Source organism: Copadichromis virginalis, linkage group LG5 (genome assembly GCF_057382275.1).
Source record: "Copadichromis virginalis isolate Kocher_CV1m ecotype Utaka linkage group LG5, C_Virginalis_male_GT1.1, whole genome shotgun sequence".
Lineage (NCBI taxonomy): Eukaryota > Metazoa > Chordata > Actinopteri > Cichliformes > Cichlidae > Copadichromis > Copadichromis virginalis.
This window is the reverse complement of record NC_140622.1, coordinates 9,008,019-9,024,328: the sequence shown is the minus strand read 5'-3', so window position 1 is coordinate 9,024,328 and position 16,310 is coordinate 9,008,019. Positions and strand designations below refer to the sequence as shown.

Genomic DNA, 16,310 nt, shown 5'->3' with positions numbered 1-16,310 from the left:
GCATTCATCCATATGCACAAGCACTGTTTATCTATACTTTCAGTGCTTTCTAACTATCATTCATACATCGGAGAGCAAGTCAGGGTTAGTATCTTGCTCAAGGATGTTTGGCATTCAAACTGGGGGATCAAACCACCAACCTTCCAATAAGCAGCTGACCTGCTTTACCTCCTGAGCTACAGCCTTCACATTGTGCAAGAAAGCAGAGTGATCAGTGGACATCTCCTGTACTTTCTCAGAGCAGGCTACTGATGACAACACCATTCACTTCCTCTTACAAAGCTTTTCACAATAAAACAGGATACTTGTAAAAATGAACCATATATAATGCAAATGCTTTTTTAAGGAATTTCCCATTTTTTTCTAAACACTTTAACCATTATTGTTTTACATGTTAACATGGATTTCAATGTTTTTAACATTTCAACACAATTTAATAAATGACATGACCATGACCTGGTTACAAACAAATAAGTCAATTAACTAAAATAAATAAGCCAGTTAAAGAAAACAAGAAAATGTAAAATAATGACGTCAAAGTTCGGTCATGGTTGGACGTCCAAATTGTGGAACTAGTTTGGACGTCGTATAGATGTCCAGAGTTGGTCATGGACCAACAGACCCAGTATAGACATGATCTGCATGTCTATACCAATGATTAGTGGTTCCCACCACCAAATAGATACAAATGTTAATATTAACCAGAGCTTTGGACTTTCTTGCCAAACATCTTAACACATGGAATGGTATTTCTCCATATTAACTCCTTAGCTGTTGGATGTCCTTCTTGAACTTAGTGGCGATGGTAAGATTGTGTAATATTTTTTTTGTTGTTTGTTTTATCAAACATTGCAAAATAAAAAGAAATTTAAACTCACCATAAGGGTGCTATTTAGTGTGCCCCACAGAGTTTCACTAGACAGGCAGATCCACAGGTACTAATGAGAACAGGCATGAGAACTGAGAAAGGGTGAGGGTGAGGGGAGGGAATGAAAATGAAAGAAAGGTCTTCCAAACAATGTTGACAATGAACAGCTGAGAAATTATGGCTTTGATCACCAAAAAAAGTAAGTACCAGGAAACAAACAATTTATGCGTTAACGAAGTTTCAGTAAGTTACATAAATATGTTGTTTTTCTTAAATAAATGAAAAAAAAGTTGTGCCAATCAGAGCATGTTAGTGTACATTGTGTGGCTCCAACCATGTAAAAACTACACAAGTTCTCAATCAATTGTCTCTGTATGCAACAAAAAAAAAAAAAAGTCATGCATTTGGTTTCCTCTTTGCACAAATGGGATTAATATATATCGAGCTGCATATCTGAATGAACCACTATTGTCAATGAAAACCTTTATCAGCTTTCCACCCAACCAGTTTTAAGACTGGGGAAAATAAAGGCAGTCTTTCAAACATAATTGCTGGGTGTATCATTTCAATTAAGCTATATTTCATTATTTTTATTTACAGTTTAACAACGGTGATCTCAAAGGGTGATGTGAGCAAGCACTTGGCAAAGGTGGGGGAGAAGTCCCAATTAAAAGGAAGACACCACCACCAGACACAGGCTCAGAGAGGGGCAACCAACTGCTGTGACCAGTTGGGGAGTGGAGAGAACAGCAAGACGGTAAAGAGGAGCACAGGGAGACAGTTAATTACAGGACAACAAAACCAACTAGATGAGAGATTAAACAAAAAGTTAATGACATAGTGTGTCAACATTATCGTAGGGTCGTTACCTTACAAAATAAAGCACCTTGAGGCAGCTGTTGTTGTAATTTGGATTATATGAATAAAATTTAATAAAACTTAATTAAACTGACACAGAATAGTGGTGTTGGCAGCCACTAATGTATGTATGCAGTATGTATGAATCAATACAGTATTATATTGCACAGAATTATATACAATACTGTATAAATGGAGTATTGTGCTTAACAAATTAATGTAAGGTTTATCCCACAGCTGCGTTAAAGTAACAGCATTGGTCTCATAATGGATGATCCCCATTAATTAAAGCTTTTTAACTGAAGTTTTGTTTTGTTTTTTGCTAAAATAAAATTATTATTGTTACCCCTGACATTTCAAATTAAAATTTAAAAAGCGAGTTATCATTATAAATTTTTCATTAGGTTGCAAAATGATAGTTATTTACTCCTGAATTGCATTCGTCAATTTATACAGTGACAGGTGGTCTTATAAATTTGTTCAGCACTGTATGTGTGCAGTGACAATAAAATGTTTTCTGTGTGGAGTCCTGAGAACACTTTCCTTTTCACATGACTGCATTATAAAGTGTCACAAAGTCTTAGACTGAGGCCACTGTTTTAACTCTGTTAATATTTGGTTGTGCAAGGATTTCCTCCGTCCTGAAGGACAGCAACACTGAGGATTAAAGTGGATATATTGACTGATATCTGTGAAGAAACCTCAAATCACATCAGCAGTGGAGGGCAGAGACCAAAACCAGAATGTGTTCAAAACCAGCTGCAGAAATGTGACATCTTTTGTTACTGTCACTCTTCACACAGATCTTTTCAATGTGTCTGTCAGTTCATATTGGTGTCAGATATTGGTTGGAGCCAGAAATAGATATAAAGAGAAATGTAATAGAAAAAGAAAATCAGATATAAGGAGCAATTGAGAGCTAAACACTGAAGAGGCCTACTTTACACCGCAAAAATGATGTTACTAACAACACTGATGCGATTATAATTCTTTACCTCTCAATGTTTGCGTCTACATCTAATCTGCAGTCAAATGCTACAGGATGTGGTCTCTATAGGCTGGTGAGCCTTTCATTATTGATTACCTACTGTAGGCGTCATCCCATAAATCCACCATCAAAACAGCAGGTTGGACTTGTTTTGCACAATGCTACGATTGCTCTGTCATTCACTACAGAACAATGAGATCTCCCTGTCTCTTATACACTACCAAAGACCTGCAGCATTTCAGGGCATTACTGCATGTATGCCATTGATCTTTCAAATACCCTGGGGTGTGTATGCTAGCGTGCTGATCATTCCTTTGTAAATTATTGATCAGTGACACGTGGGTTTGTGTCTCATTATGTGCTGCCTGCACGTCATCTCGCTTGTACAGGACCTCTAAATGCACAGTGGTTCATATTTATCATTGATATTTCTTCCTATTTGGCTGTCCTAAACACAGTAGATGTGTGGATACTCTCTATAGTTATGCAAATTGATTCTAGTCCTGTATGTCTTTGAAATATGTAAATACCTTTTCCTGTCTTCTGTGGTCTCTAGGTGATAAACACAAACATACAGCACATTTGATCTGTGTAAATATGAGACTGATGATATATTTGACGAGATAACACTGCACTGTACTGATGCAGTGTAATGCATGGCATTCGAAACAGGACTCGACAAGCTTTTGAAATATTTTAGTTTTGCTAATGCATGTTTAAAATCTCAATAACAGCATGATTATCAGAAATAATGAGTATAAATGATTTCCAAAAAGTCATTCTCAAAACTTGACACTTGGGTAAATTGGTTTTAATTGACAGTATTCCCGGCAGAGAGAAGGAAGCCACGTCTGAAAATGTCTGCCACTGAAAGCTGCTGGAAACCTTTCAGCTTTACTGCAGCGTTCGCCTCAGCCCCATGCTGCTGCCATCCCCTACTCTCACTGAGAGTCTTACAGATATGGCGATGGGCAGAATTTATCATGAAATGATTTCAAATGGGCCTGTTCTAGAGAAGTTTCATTTTGTGTTCATTTTTCAAACAGATATAGCCTTGAAATGGGTATATTTCTCATCTCGTGACCACTGATTATTATGGTAACTTTGTGCTCCGCATCTATGAATTCAAAACTTTTACTTTGATCATTCAACTGAAAAAACCCCAAAAAGCCACTTCAGAGAGGAATATGCCGATACTATATTTCTGTGTGTCTACCTACCTTTTAATCTAAAAGCTTCTTAATTTTGTCGCAAGTTTACACAGGTTTTGGCAGTATTGTGGGATGACCGTGGTTCAGGGGGTTGGGAAACTCATCTGTAACCGGAAGGTTGCCGGTTTGATCCCCCAGCTCTCTCTGTCCTGGTCGTTGTGTCCTTGGGCAAGACACTTTACCCTACCGCCTACTGGTGTTGGCCAGCCTCGCTTCTGTCAGTCTGCCCCAGGGCAGCTGTGGCTACAGCTGTGGTTTGCCTGCACCAGTGTGTGAATGCGAGAGTGAATGAATAGTGGAATTGTGAAGTGCTTTGGGTGGCTAGAAAAGCGCTATATAAATGCAATCCATTATTATTGTGTTCTCCAAAGGAAACCTGGGAACCCATTTGCTAGTCTGCTGAGTAAACCTCTGTCTGCGTTGGCGTTTTCAGGACCCTAAGTGGATATTCAGAAAGATTTCCATGTATCATCACTGCTTATAAATGTAGATACAGCTTTTAAAAAGCTAATGAGAAGCTAATACACGATAATAGGAAAATGTAAATGTTAAAAATTGAGAGATGTATCCAGTGTTATGCAAATTTTAAAATACTGCGAATAATAATAATAGTAACTGTGCCACCACTGCTTGACCTCCTTCTGGTTAAGGTTTCAGATTTGCTGCATAAATCTTTTTGTAAATCAGACAGTGTCTCTTAAGAGGGGATTTCAACATTTTCTTGGTCAGGGTGGAGTCATTTGATGTCATCTGATTCTCTCTGCTCTGTTCTCTGCACATAATTTATCTATGCAAAGGATTTTAACTTGTTTTCTTGCGGCTTAAAGAGCACCACAGATCCTCTGAGACAGCCTCCTCTGACACATATGTTTGCTGATTAGAGCTTTTGGTTCTTTATTTAGACAATTTAGTATTTGTGATAAAGCTCTCTCGCTCTCTCCTGCTCCCCCATCCCTCTCTTCTCTCAGTGAACAAATCTTCCGATGTTGTCCTCACTTTCGGTCTGCCTGATTGTGTTTTGGACACAACTGATAAAGCTTAAACAAAGGGTTTTAGAGTGTCATGCACCACCCACTTTGAAAACCTTCAGTCTAGATTCTGTGAAAACCCCTATTTTGCTTAAAATAACAATCTGACTTCTGACACTTCCACTTAGTTCTGATGCCAGGTTTCCTGCTATCACAGTGCTCCTTAGAAAGCAATGTTCTGTTGGAAATCAGAGGCACAGGTGGCCAATGGGTTCAAGTTGATTTACTTGAAACAAGCCTCTGATAAGTAGTAACAATTGGCCTGGCTGTTATCGTAATGCTGCTGCAACTGAAGGGATACTACTCAAGAAAACCAGACTTTGCACGAAGCAGCAAATATGGTCAATGCGCAGATTTGCTTTGGGTTGGTTGCTAAACCAAAAAAACATATCCTGAAATATTTTTTCATATTGGAGGTCATAAGTTATTTTAAATGATTTAAACTTTTATATTTATGACAAGTTTTATATATATTTATCAGACTTTTTCGAGCACACCAGTCCTGTACACAGTGGACTGAGCCCTGCATGTGACTGAGCCACATGCAGGGCCGTACACTGTTATTCAATTCTGTTCAATTCAATTCATTTTCATTTATATAGCACCAACTCACAACAACAGTTGCCCCAAGACACTTTACATATCTCTGTATTATATATAAGAAACCTCCGACAGACCAGTTAGAGGTGATGGGAGGAAGACAGGACAAAAGAGAGCAAGAGATTACACAGTAAACCTGAGAGTGGAGTACACGCACACGCACACGCACACACACACGCACGCACGCACGCACGCGCACACACACACACACACACACACACACATTTTACTATTGAATTGTATTATTTTATTACATTTTCTTGCTGAATTCTTTACTTTTGTTAAACAACAACAAAAAACCCAAACAGTTGCCTTATAAGATTACAACCTACATGCTGTATGTAGATATTATGGAACAGATGTACTAAACTTAAACTAATGAGCTTCTTGCCTCACTTCAGCAAATCTCTACTGCCACCTGTTTCTTATATTAGTGAGGGAGATTTCAGGAGAACAACCAACTTTTGCACATGAGTCTAGGTCAAAGTCAACGCTATATTCAAAGTATTCATTGTATAAGTGACACTTCTACTGTTCTACTGCTTATGAATTCAACTTTTCATATACAAAGAGGGAAAGCGTTGTTCCTTCTTTCAAAAGTTACATTGTCCTGATAATGATAGCAAAAACAAACAACTTCAGCTTGAGGCAATTTAGGACTGTGTCCCTGTTTTGCCCGTAATTTGTTGCCATTTCACACAGCAACAAATATAAATCAGATACTGGAACACTACTGAGCAGCAGTTGTAATGCTTTCTTTACAGATCAAAAAAGCAAGCAACCAATTTGTAAAGAAACTGATATACTTCTTCTTTGTTTGCCGTATTTCACAGACAGCTGAAAGAGTTCAAATAACAAGCAAGTGTTGAACACTGAGTTCTTTCAGCACAAGGGTAATTGCATCCTTTTTTTTATAATATTTGCTATCCTCTTGAACCTGAAGTTTTTCAGGTTAAAATTTAATTCATTTCTGGTTTCCTTCCAGTCGCTGTGGCCCAGAGTCCGGTACAGCGTCACGAAACAGGTCTATAATGACACCTCTGCAACTAAATTAACCACCTGCGTGAAAAGTAATTTACATAGTACATGGCAGATAGTCATGTTTGTAATTTGGTTCATGAACGTTTCTTAAATTGTGGCTAACATTTAGACCGCTGCTGAATTGGTTAAGAGTCTGTATTATATTAGATGTGTGTGTGTTCAGCTTGTTTTGAATGTGCTGCACAGGGATGGATAAAACATTCTGCCCTGACTGCGACAAGGCTACACTGATACCTCTTCTGCACTGCTATCAATACAGCTTTCATTCCTTCATCTGTCAGCGGAGAGGCTATACTGCCTTAATCATCCCGTCCCAGCTTCGACTGCACACTTTTAATTACCAATCTGAGGATTGGCATTTGCGCTTTCTGTGAAGCAGTTGTCTTCAAAGATGCAATTACTGAGACAACCAGCTTCTTCAACATCATTAAGATGCATAGATGCTGCAGAGACAACTAAGCTTGTTAGCTCTATCACCAGACTCCCATTTGTTAACATTATAGACATGAAATGAACTTTGAAATGCTGGTTAGCAAACTTGTCAACAGTTCAAACAAAAGTAGCTGAAACTTTTTCTTTTTTTTCCTAAAGAGGAATTGTGCAGTTATCCTGAAACTTCCCGTCCTCAGTATCTGACTCGTTTCTCCCATTCTTCTTCAGCTCTGATGTGAGCTGGATTGTGGAGGGATTTATTTTCATTGCCAACTTTGTCTCAAGCGATCAGTCTGAAAACTGTGCTGACATCTGGACACTCAGCACTCTCTGTGTTTGCAGGAGACCACAGACAATATGTCTCTTTGCTGCATTTTGCTGGAGACTGAGTGTACATTGCCACAGATTACTGGCATTACATCCATTTTGCAGCATTTTCCAAAAACTGCTGCAAGGCTGTGGAAAATGTAAACAAAGACATTTAAATGTTAAACTTAGTTGAAAATACTAACTGCACGACATTAACATATTGAAGCTTGGAAATATTGTGGAAAAACAGCATCCCTTTTTTTGTAATTCAAATCAGAAGCACATTTCACATGTTTACGACTATGTTGCATCACCTTTTCTTTTAAAAGCGAGGTGTTTTCGAGCTGAGGGCACCACTTTCGGCAGTTTTGCAAGTAAAAATGTTTTCTCATTTATGCCTGATGTTGGATTTCAGAAGCTCAGCAATGTTTTCAATGTCTGGCCAGTCAGCCAGATTAGCAGCCAGACTCTCTTACTGTGGAAACATGTGCCTGTCATATGTCCAGAATAGAACTTGGCATTTTCTTGCTGAAAAGAGCAAGGCTTTCCCTGAAAAAGAAGCTGTCTGCATGGCCACATATATTGCTCCAAAACCTTTATTTACAATATATTCAAAAGTGTATTTGTGAACACCTGTTTCTCTTTGAATTCGTCTGTTTTCAGTCTTATTGACAGAGATGTATGAAATCAAACCAAATAAAACAGAGCCATGCAGTCTGCCTTTATGAATATTTGTTGTTTTTTTTTAAACGGGTCTTCTAAAGAGTTCACTGAATTCCAGGTTCAGTTACAGGATGTCATTGTTATAACAAGTTATTTTATAAAATTCCTTTTCTCCTAGATAAATCATTGCAAAGTGAAACCATCCAAGTGGCAGAACACCTACAGTTACAGAGTGAGGCTCAGCAAGTGCTCAGGCACATGCTGAGTTCAAGTTGACTCAATAATTGCGGACAAACCTCTTCTGGCATTAACATCAGTAGAAAAACTGTACAGCAGGAGCTTCGTGGCATGGGTTTCCAAGGCCAAGCAGCTGCTGAAGGCATGATGTGCAGGTGACCCAGTACTTTTGGCCTCTCCTCTTTAAGGTAAAGAGAGAGAGAATAAAGGAATTCCAATTCTGAATGGAAAACTGTCCTATGGTTTACCTCAAGCTATCTGAAATGACTCAGACCCCTGAGAAGGTGATGGCATCAGTTTTATTTTAGATCATATTTGATATGATCTCTATACTCTACTGTAAATGAGTTTTACTTGCATGTTATAGTGTCCAAGCTTTTTGAGAAACAATGTTTAAAAGACATACTTCTTTATATCAAAAACAGACCTGCTCACAATGCCCACAAAGTCACCTAAATAAGCCTTATTGAAAGTTTAGACTGGCTATTTGGGAGCTCTGTTGAAGGTAACCTCATTCCCAGGTCCCCACTGAAAAGTTGCACCAACCATATGGTGAATATAAACAAGCGAAATATCTTTTGTAATCATTGGGGAGCATGCAGCTCATCCGAGCTACGTTCATTAGCCCCACACGACCCCTGAAGGTGAATTGGAACAGCGAGGAAGACACAAAGAGAAGGTGCAATTTGTGTGTTGCATTGTTGCATCCGTGATTATTACAGAATTGAATAATTGTTTCTCTAATTATAGACGTTGTGAAACCACAGTTAAGGCCACAGTCTGTTCCTCTCTCCTTGGAGAAAACGGAGTAATTGAGTGTAGCTCACAACAGATTAATGACATGGTGTTTGCAACTTGGCATCCAGTACTTATTATTATTGGCAAAGGAGGGCTGCTACGTATTGTTTGTAAACACAGATATGATTTGATGAAATGATCCCAGTTTTCCCACTTCACCGCTCAGGATCTGGAGAAAAGTTGGCTCGTTTGAAACAGTTTCTTGCTTATCCTGTGGGCTAATCATCCTAAGAAAATTACATTGATAAGACAGGCTGTCCCACAGAAGTGACCCCAATTAACGTTGTCATCATCTGTGTCTGAAGAGTGCTCGACCTTCGGTGACCACACACGTCCCAAAATCTGCCGCGTCTCCTGTTCTTTCTTCCTTCAAGGGACTGCCTCTGATTTACCTGCTACGGTCTTTCTGTCAGCGCTTCTGTCAGCTTTTCGTTGCATTGATATTTCAACTCATCTAGGACCATCCAGGTGAGCAGCCCAGACACGTTTATATATTTTCTGCTAAATAGACAGCTTAACTCACAGTTCTTTGTTTTTAGATCAGGCTGCCATTGATTAGCCTTGAAAAGCGCTCAGAAAAAATGGTGGTAGAATAAACTGCTGCTCCTCTACCACTCTGAGGAAGCCTGCCATCTTTGAGCTGTCACTCCATCCTACACAAGATGTTTGTTTTTTGCCTTTTAGACTCCCCCACTCTTTTCAGGAGACATACACAAACACACACACACACAGGTGCCTGTATCTAGAATTAATGTTAACACTCTTTGCTCCTCTAGGAGACTTGTTTTCCCACATTGGCTCAGAGCTGTGAAAATCTTTATTTGGATAACCGGAATGTCAGAGATAGACGGAAGTAATTGCACAGTAGTGACTAACCGTGAGTGTGCACTGTTTTCCAAGGATGCATGCATGCATGCACCCATCTCCAGTATGCTCTCATGCCTGCACAGGCATCAGGACAAGCCTTAGAGGCAGATTCATGAGTTTCGTTTGGTTGATTGAAGATGGAAACGCAGCCCAGCTTCCACAAGCTCCTGATTGACAGATGTTCCTCTGAGGCATCAGTCTCCCGAGTGCTGCTGCTCAGTGGCCAGGGGAGCCCAGTAGCTTGACTTGATGATGATAGATGATGCCAGTGGGACACGCCCACCTCATGGATCAAACATAAAGGAATGTGACATTGAAAAATAGCCTGACTGAAAAGTTTCATTTGATCGAATGGTCCTGGATTAGTCTCATCATCTCTCTCACGGGGAGGAGGCCTGAATTTTTCTACATGACCGAACTCGGCAGCTTCACAGAAAATAGCAAGGCAAAGATCTGGGATGCAAAAAGGCTGGAAATAACTCCTCGTGTCTTATTAACCTGAGGAGAGTGTCCACAGGCTATCATTTTTAGCTTAAAATTTCAGCGTTCTGAGTCCTATCTTGTTCATATTTGCCAGGGCTGGTGAAATAAATATGCTCCTCTCCCCGAGATATTTGTAATACTAACACAACTGAAGCCAGCTCACTGGTTTACAGTTAAAAGCAGCTCAGACTTGACTGTATTCCTCCAGGCTATAGGAGAGCAGCCATCTGCAAGGGTAGTAAATGCTATTGAAACACCACTGAGCAAATACATCCATGTCGGGGCTATTTTATTCAAGGAAATAGAGTCCGTGCTCCACCGACTATCCACCGATATACATGGTGGATTTGTGAAAGCAAAACCAGATAAAGTAACAATGAAGTGTGCTTTGTTCATGCTGTTCTGTGTGTTTACTCTGAAATTTTAGTCAACTCTTTCAGATCTGTGACATTTCTGTTAGACTTGGTTATAATAATAGTGGTGCCTTTCAAAACATACAAGGTTGCTATATAACACAAAATTAACAACAAGATCAGGATTAATAGTACAACAGGTAGAAAATTTAAAATACAGGATTAAATAGAAAACATGAGGCTTATAAAACCAGTCTGATATAATCAGGTGGGTTTTGAGCTGTGATTTAAACCATGTATTAGAGTCTGGTTGACAGAGGTGAACTGGTAATGAGATCCAGAGATGAGGTAGAGAGCAGCTGAAAGTGTGACACCCGTGGCACCAAGTCTGAAACAAGGAGCTGTCAGGAAAGCGTGCACAGAGCATGAAGATCTGAGAGATATAGGAGGGGGCAAGTCATGATTATGTTATATACTATATATACTAGGTAGCTGTGATCTTCTTGCCCTCGGGCAGCACTGCAATGAAAAACAGGCACTGTTTTTCACTGCGTGGTCTCAGGAGCAGTGTCTCTGAGCACAGCTCACCGTGCCATCCACAAACACAGGATGAAGTTTTATCATGCAAAGAAGCAGCAATAAATGAGCATTAAACACAGAAATACAGTATGGTATGGGAGTGCATCTGTGTCACAACTAGAATGTGCACAACTAGAAAAGGCAGTATCAATGCTGAAAGGTAAATACAGGTTTTAGAGCAACATGTGCTCCCATCCAGATACTGTCATTTTCAGGGAAGGCCTTGCATATTTCAACAAGACAGTGTTAAAACCAGGGGCGATTTTAGCCCATTTTTGGGGGGCTAAAAATGGGCTAAAATCAGCACCCCCAAAAATGAATCAAAGCACCCCCAAAGATTTCTTACTTTTTTTGACAATATTTTCTTTTTGTGTGACACACTGCTAAAAATATAAAAAGCATACAGAACTTGGTTGAGACCAGGGGCGGAGCGTGGGGGTGGCTTACTGGGCTTTGTCAGAAGCCCGGGGTCTTTTGGAGTGTAATTTTTTCATAGTTAGATGCCTGGCTAACAACTGTATAAAACAAAAAGTACACACAATATTCAAAGCACATAGTGCACACTGTGGGAATTTACGACTGTGCGTGAATCCCCCCTGATATTGGTATGATCCGAGCTCAGGCACTAAGCGACTGAGCGAGGGGGCGGGGCAGCTGCTGCCTGTGAGTGCGCTGTTGGAGAAACGGAGCCAGCCATACTAAGGAGAGCTTAAGTTTGACCAGGTACCAAAGCAAATCATTCGTACCCTTTTGGGCTAAGCCCCGGGTGTTTCAAATGTCTGGCTCAGCCTCTGGTTGAGACATAACATTTCAACAACAAAAGTATAGATCCCCCCTCCTTCCCAAAATGGTTTGTTCCAGCTCGCCGTTCCCCTACTCTGGCTAGAGCAGTTGCTGCCAGAGCGATGGTGGCTGAGACGGTGCGGAGCGGAGGTGTTAGTGCCTGGCTTAAAACAGGACATGTTAGCTGCATTTAACCTTCAGTTACTCTTTATATAGTTAGGTAGGAGTCAGACCATGTTTCTTTTTACTGAAAAACATTACACCAGGTAACCTGGGTGTAAAAAAAACTTGTTTTCCGGTGATGTTTGCTACCCTACAATCCGTTCTATATGTTGCCCTGTTGCTCCCATTGAAATGTATACAGCCTATTTAAAACTTAAAACTTAAAATTCTCCGTAGCCTATTGTTGTTACTACTGTCCTGTTTTAAATGGATATTAACTAGCTAACTGACCGAATGCCCAACTCCTGTTGTGTGCGTGTGTGTTTTGTACAGAGAGACAGCCAGGTTCATAATGGATATGAGGAAGTTTTTTTTTTTTTTTTTTTTTTTTTTTTTAAAAGGAGCCACATTCAGGTAAAATTAGATTTTAAAAGTGTAAAATCAAATGATCCGTCAATCAAGAATAATGTTGGATCAGTGTTTCAATATTTATATATTTTATTAGATGTTCATGTGGTTTGGTTATTTGCCTTTTGGTTGAAAGTACACTGAGAGAGAACTTTTTGTTAGTGATCTTAATTATATTTTTTCATATTAATGTAATTTTTCATCTAATTGAATACAATCTATTTGTGTATGATTGTCAGTCCAAAGAGGGAGAGAAGAAAGAGGGGAACGTGAGGAGAAAGTACAAGGTCAGGAAGAACCAGGTAAGAAAACAGACAGGGAACAGTGACAGGCACAACAGAACTGACAAAGAGAAAAAACCTGGAAGTTGTGTCCTCCCTATATTAAAGCTGCTGTACAGAATCTGCAAAACAAACTGGGTTGAAACATTTGACCCTCTTTAACAAAATTCCAACATAACATTATAATTGATTGGGGAGATTAAAATTAATAATATATTTTTATGTGGTTCAGCCACAACTCTACTAAAACCTCAGCCAGTAATAGGTAGGCCAACTGTCTGTATGACTGCTGCAATACATGCACCACATTTGCACACTATCAGAAAGAGCCAAACAGCCCTGGTGGAGTGAGGAGCTGTAAAGAGAAGCAGATGCTCTGTTTATATTCTAAAAATGTTTTAAGCTTATTTCAAAGATTCTGTACAGCAGCTTTAAATGTTTTCCAAAAGCACACATACACTTATCAGTGTTTCTCAAACTTTTTACAGTACACCTGAAAAGATGTCAAGCTCTCCCAAGTACCACTATGAAAGCATGAAACTCCTAAATCTTACAACACAAAATTAGTATCTGCAGTAAAGATTTTTATTTGTAATAATTTATTCTGTTTTGGGAGTTTTTTTTAATGTATTTGTATTATATTATACATACACATTAAAAGTGAATCTCTGTCCAAAAAATGCACTCAGTTTACTTTTTACTAAGAGCATCATTCATTATTCTCCCCCAGTAATTAAGGTTAGGATATGTATTTTTTTTATTCCAATCCATTCTTCTTTTGCAGCATTTAAATAACCTTTATCAGATTTGATGGTTTTGTTACAGACTTTTCAAAAAAGTGTTCTGCTTTTCTTTCACAAATGTGGTATTAAATTGTGTTAAAATGTACAAAACAGTGATGTCATGTTTTGAGACGAGGACCAGGCACAGAGAGACTTTATGAATTTAAGAATCATATGATTTATCTTGCCTGGCTGGGCAGCTCTCTGGGTGCTCAGCACCTCCAAAGCTCTAATCCTAGAATCGCCCCTGGTTAAAACACATATTGTATCTACTACAACAGCATTGTGGGGAAAAGCCCAGGTGCTGAACTTCTCCAGTACCAACATTTCACCAGTTAAAACATTTGGAGCATCATGAGATTAAAAAATACAACAAAGCAGACATTGTTGAGCAGCTAGAATCCACTATCAGGTGAGAACAGCGAAACATCCCTCTCCCAAAAGTCCAGCAGCTGCTCTCCTCAGTTCCTTAGATGTTTATGGCCTGTTGTTAAAAATAGAGGAGATGCTCAAGGTGGTAAACAAGAGCCTATCCCAATATTTTTTTTGAGATTTCTTGTTGCTATATTTTTCGTCTCAGTTTAAACAAGTGTTCTCTATGTTCTATGGTGGATATAATATGGGTTTGTCATATTTGCATATTATTGGATTCTGTTTTTTAATTATATACAGTTTCCATCCATCCATCAACAGTTTCCCAACATTTTTTGGTGTTGGGGCTCTACTTTTGCTGATCAGGTGCTTGCTTGCCTTTCAGTGTGACCAGCTTTGGTCATTGGTGAGCATAACAGAGCTGCGCCCTCGATTGTCCAGTTGAGTTTGAACAAACAGGTCAATGGGACAGAAGTGCAGCAACTCATACAACTTAAATTACTCCAACCACCAACTTCTCCTGAAAATGGCAGTTATAATGCTTTACTTATAACATTTGTCTTACTAGTACATAAAATGTCTTACTTCATTGATAATTTAGTGAGCCTGTGGCTAGTTAGAATGATGTTACCAATATTATCCTAAAGAAACATGATGAAGACATTTACGTTGTGTTGTGTGTGACAGCACCATGATAGCTATGTGCCTGACCTGAAGCTGAAACAACGGTAAATGAAGCTGGTAAAAGCAAAAGTGAGATGATGGACCAAAAGCTTGCAACACAGAACTCACACAAAGCTTGAACTGCTATTCCACCCCAAGTAGGAGGGAGCCCTTTAGCAATAAGTCCATCGTGCTTCAGAGGCTCAATAACTCCACACATGAACTCACTCGTGGTGTAATGTCTCTTTCTAAACAACAACTATTAGTGAATTTACACCGGAATACAGGAACGGTCATAAGAGTTACGTAGCCAAAACTAATGTAAATACACAGTTTAATCATCTTAATTGCCAACACATGTTCCCGAGGCATGATGGGAGATAACTAGCTGCTCCCAACATGCCACAATGTTTTGTATGTATGAGGGTTTTTTTCAATTTAAATTAATTTTTTTCACTTCCATTCTTTCCACATCCAGAAAGTAAAGTCTTTGATTCTTCAGAGAATATAACTATGAAAATTATGAAAATGTGGATTCGTTGTGTAAAGTGTAAATAAAGCTCGAGATTATGATGGTATTAGCAATGATTGTTAAAGACACCTATCAATCCCATTGACTGATTACCTTACAATATAAAGCGTCTTGATGCAACTGTTGTCGTGATTTGGTGCCATATAAATAAAAGTGAATTGAGAAGTTATCATGATTGTAGATTCTTATTGATTTGTCTACTTTGTATGTTTCACTCCTTAACTGAGTTTGGCTCTGAGAGAAATTTGATTTCCTAATCAAATAAAGGCAAAGAAGTAGGAATTTTATCTTTTCCTGTTCAGTATTTCTCTGTGAATAGCATTGTCTTAAAAAAGTAAATGTTGGAAATGCTAAAGCTTTAATGTAAATGCAATCTGAACGTGTCAGTGAATGTCAACCACCTTGTTACACAAAACTTCACATCGCAGTGCCGCTTAATCATAAGACTCTTTCATGTTGTCATCAACATTTTTCAAGGCAGCATATTTACTTTTAAAGCCTTCTCTTCAATTAGCTCTCTGTCCTGTTCAGACTTGGTTAGCACACAACAAATGAAGCTGTAACACTGAGAAACATCTCTTGCCTGCTGATTGAAACCCCCTAGTTTACTCACATCACCCCAAATGTAGCTTTTGAGCATAGACTCTGAAAGAAAAGGTTCTCATTGCAGAATGATGCTCAGTGTTCCTGCACATCCAGCAGCAGAAACTGATGAAGCTCTGATGACATTCGGAACATATCAAACTTTAGAATATTGGACAATAACTACATCAGCTTTACCTTTGTTGGGACACCTGGAGTGTGTTTAATGTCCTACCAAGCTGAGTTAATATCGATTTGCATGATATTTCAATGCATTTATACGCTTGTTTATTTATTCATTTATCCAATTTTGATCGTTAATCATGCACAAAATGCACCAACTTCCCTGTCAAGGTTTATGTTCTTCAAATGACTTGCCATGCTTAACTTCAGTATACAGGGAGTCCAGAATTATTAGGCAAGTTGTATT

At 39.0% G+C, this 16,310-nt stretch overlaps 1 long non-coding RNA gene across 1 annotated transcript in view; it reads left to right on the top strand.

The window, feature by feature from the left end:
* The first annotated feature begins 12,223 nt into the window (after window positions 1-12,223).
* Window positions 12,224-16,310, top strand: part of LOC146708891 (uncharacterized) — a 78,306-nt gene continuing 74,219 nt past the window's right edge. Inside the window, exons 1-2 of the long non-coding RNA XR_014920634.1 lie at window positions 12,224-12,674; window positions 12,908-12,970. This is a non-coding gene — a long non-coding RNA (uncharacterized LOC146708891). The remainder of the gene's footprint in view (window positions 12,675-12,907; window positions 12,971-16,310) is intronic.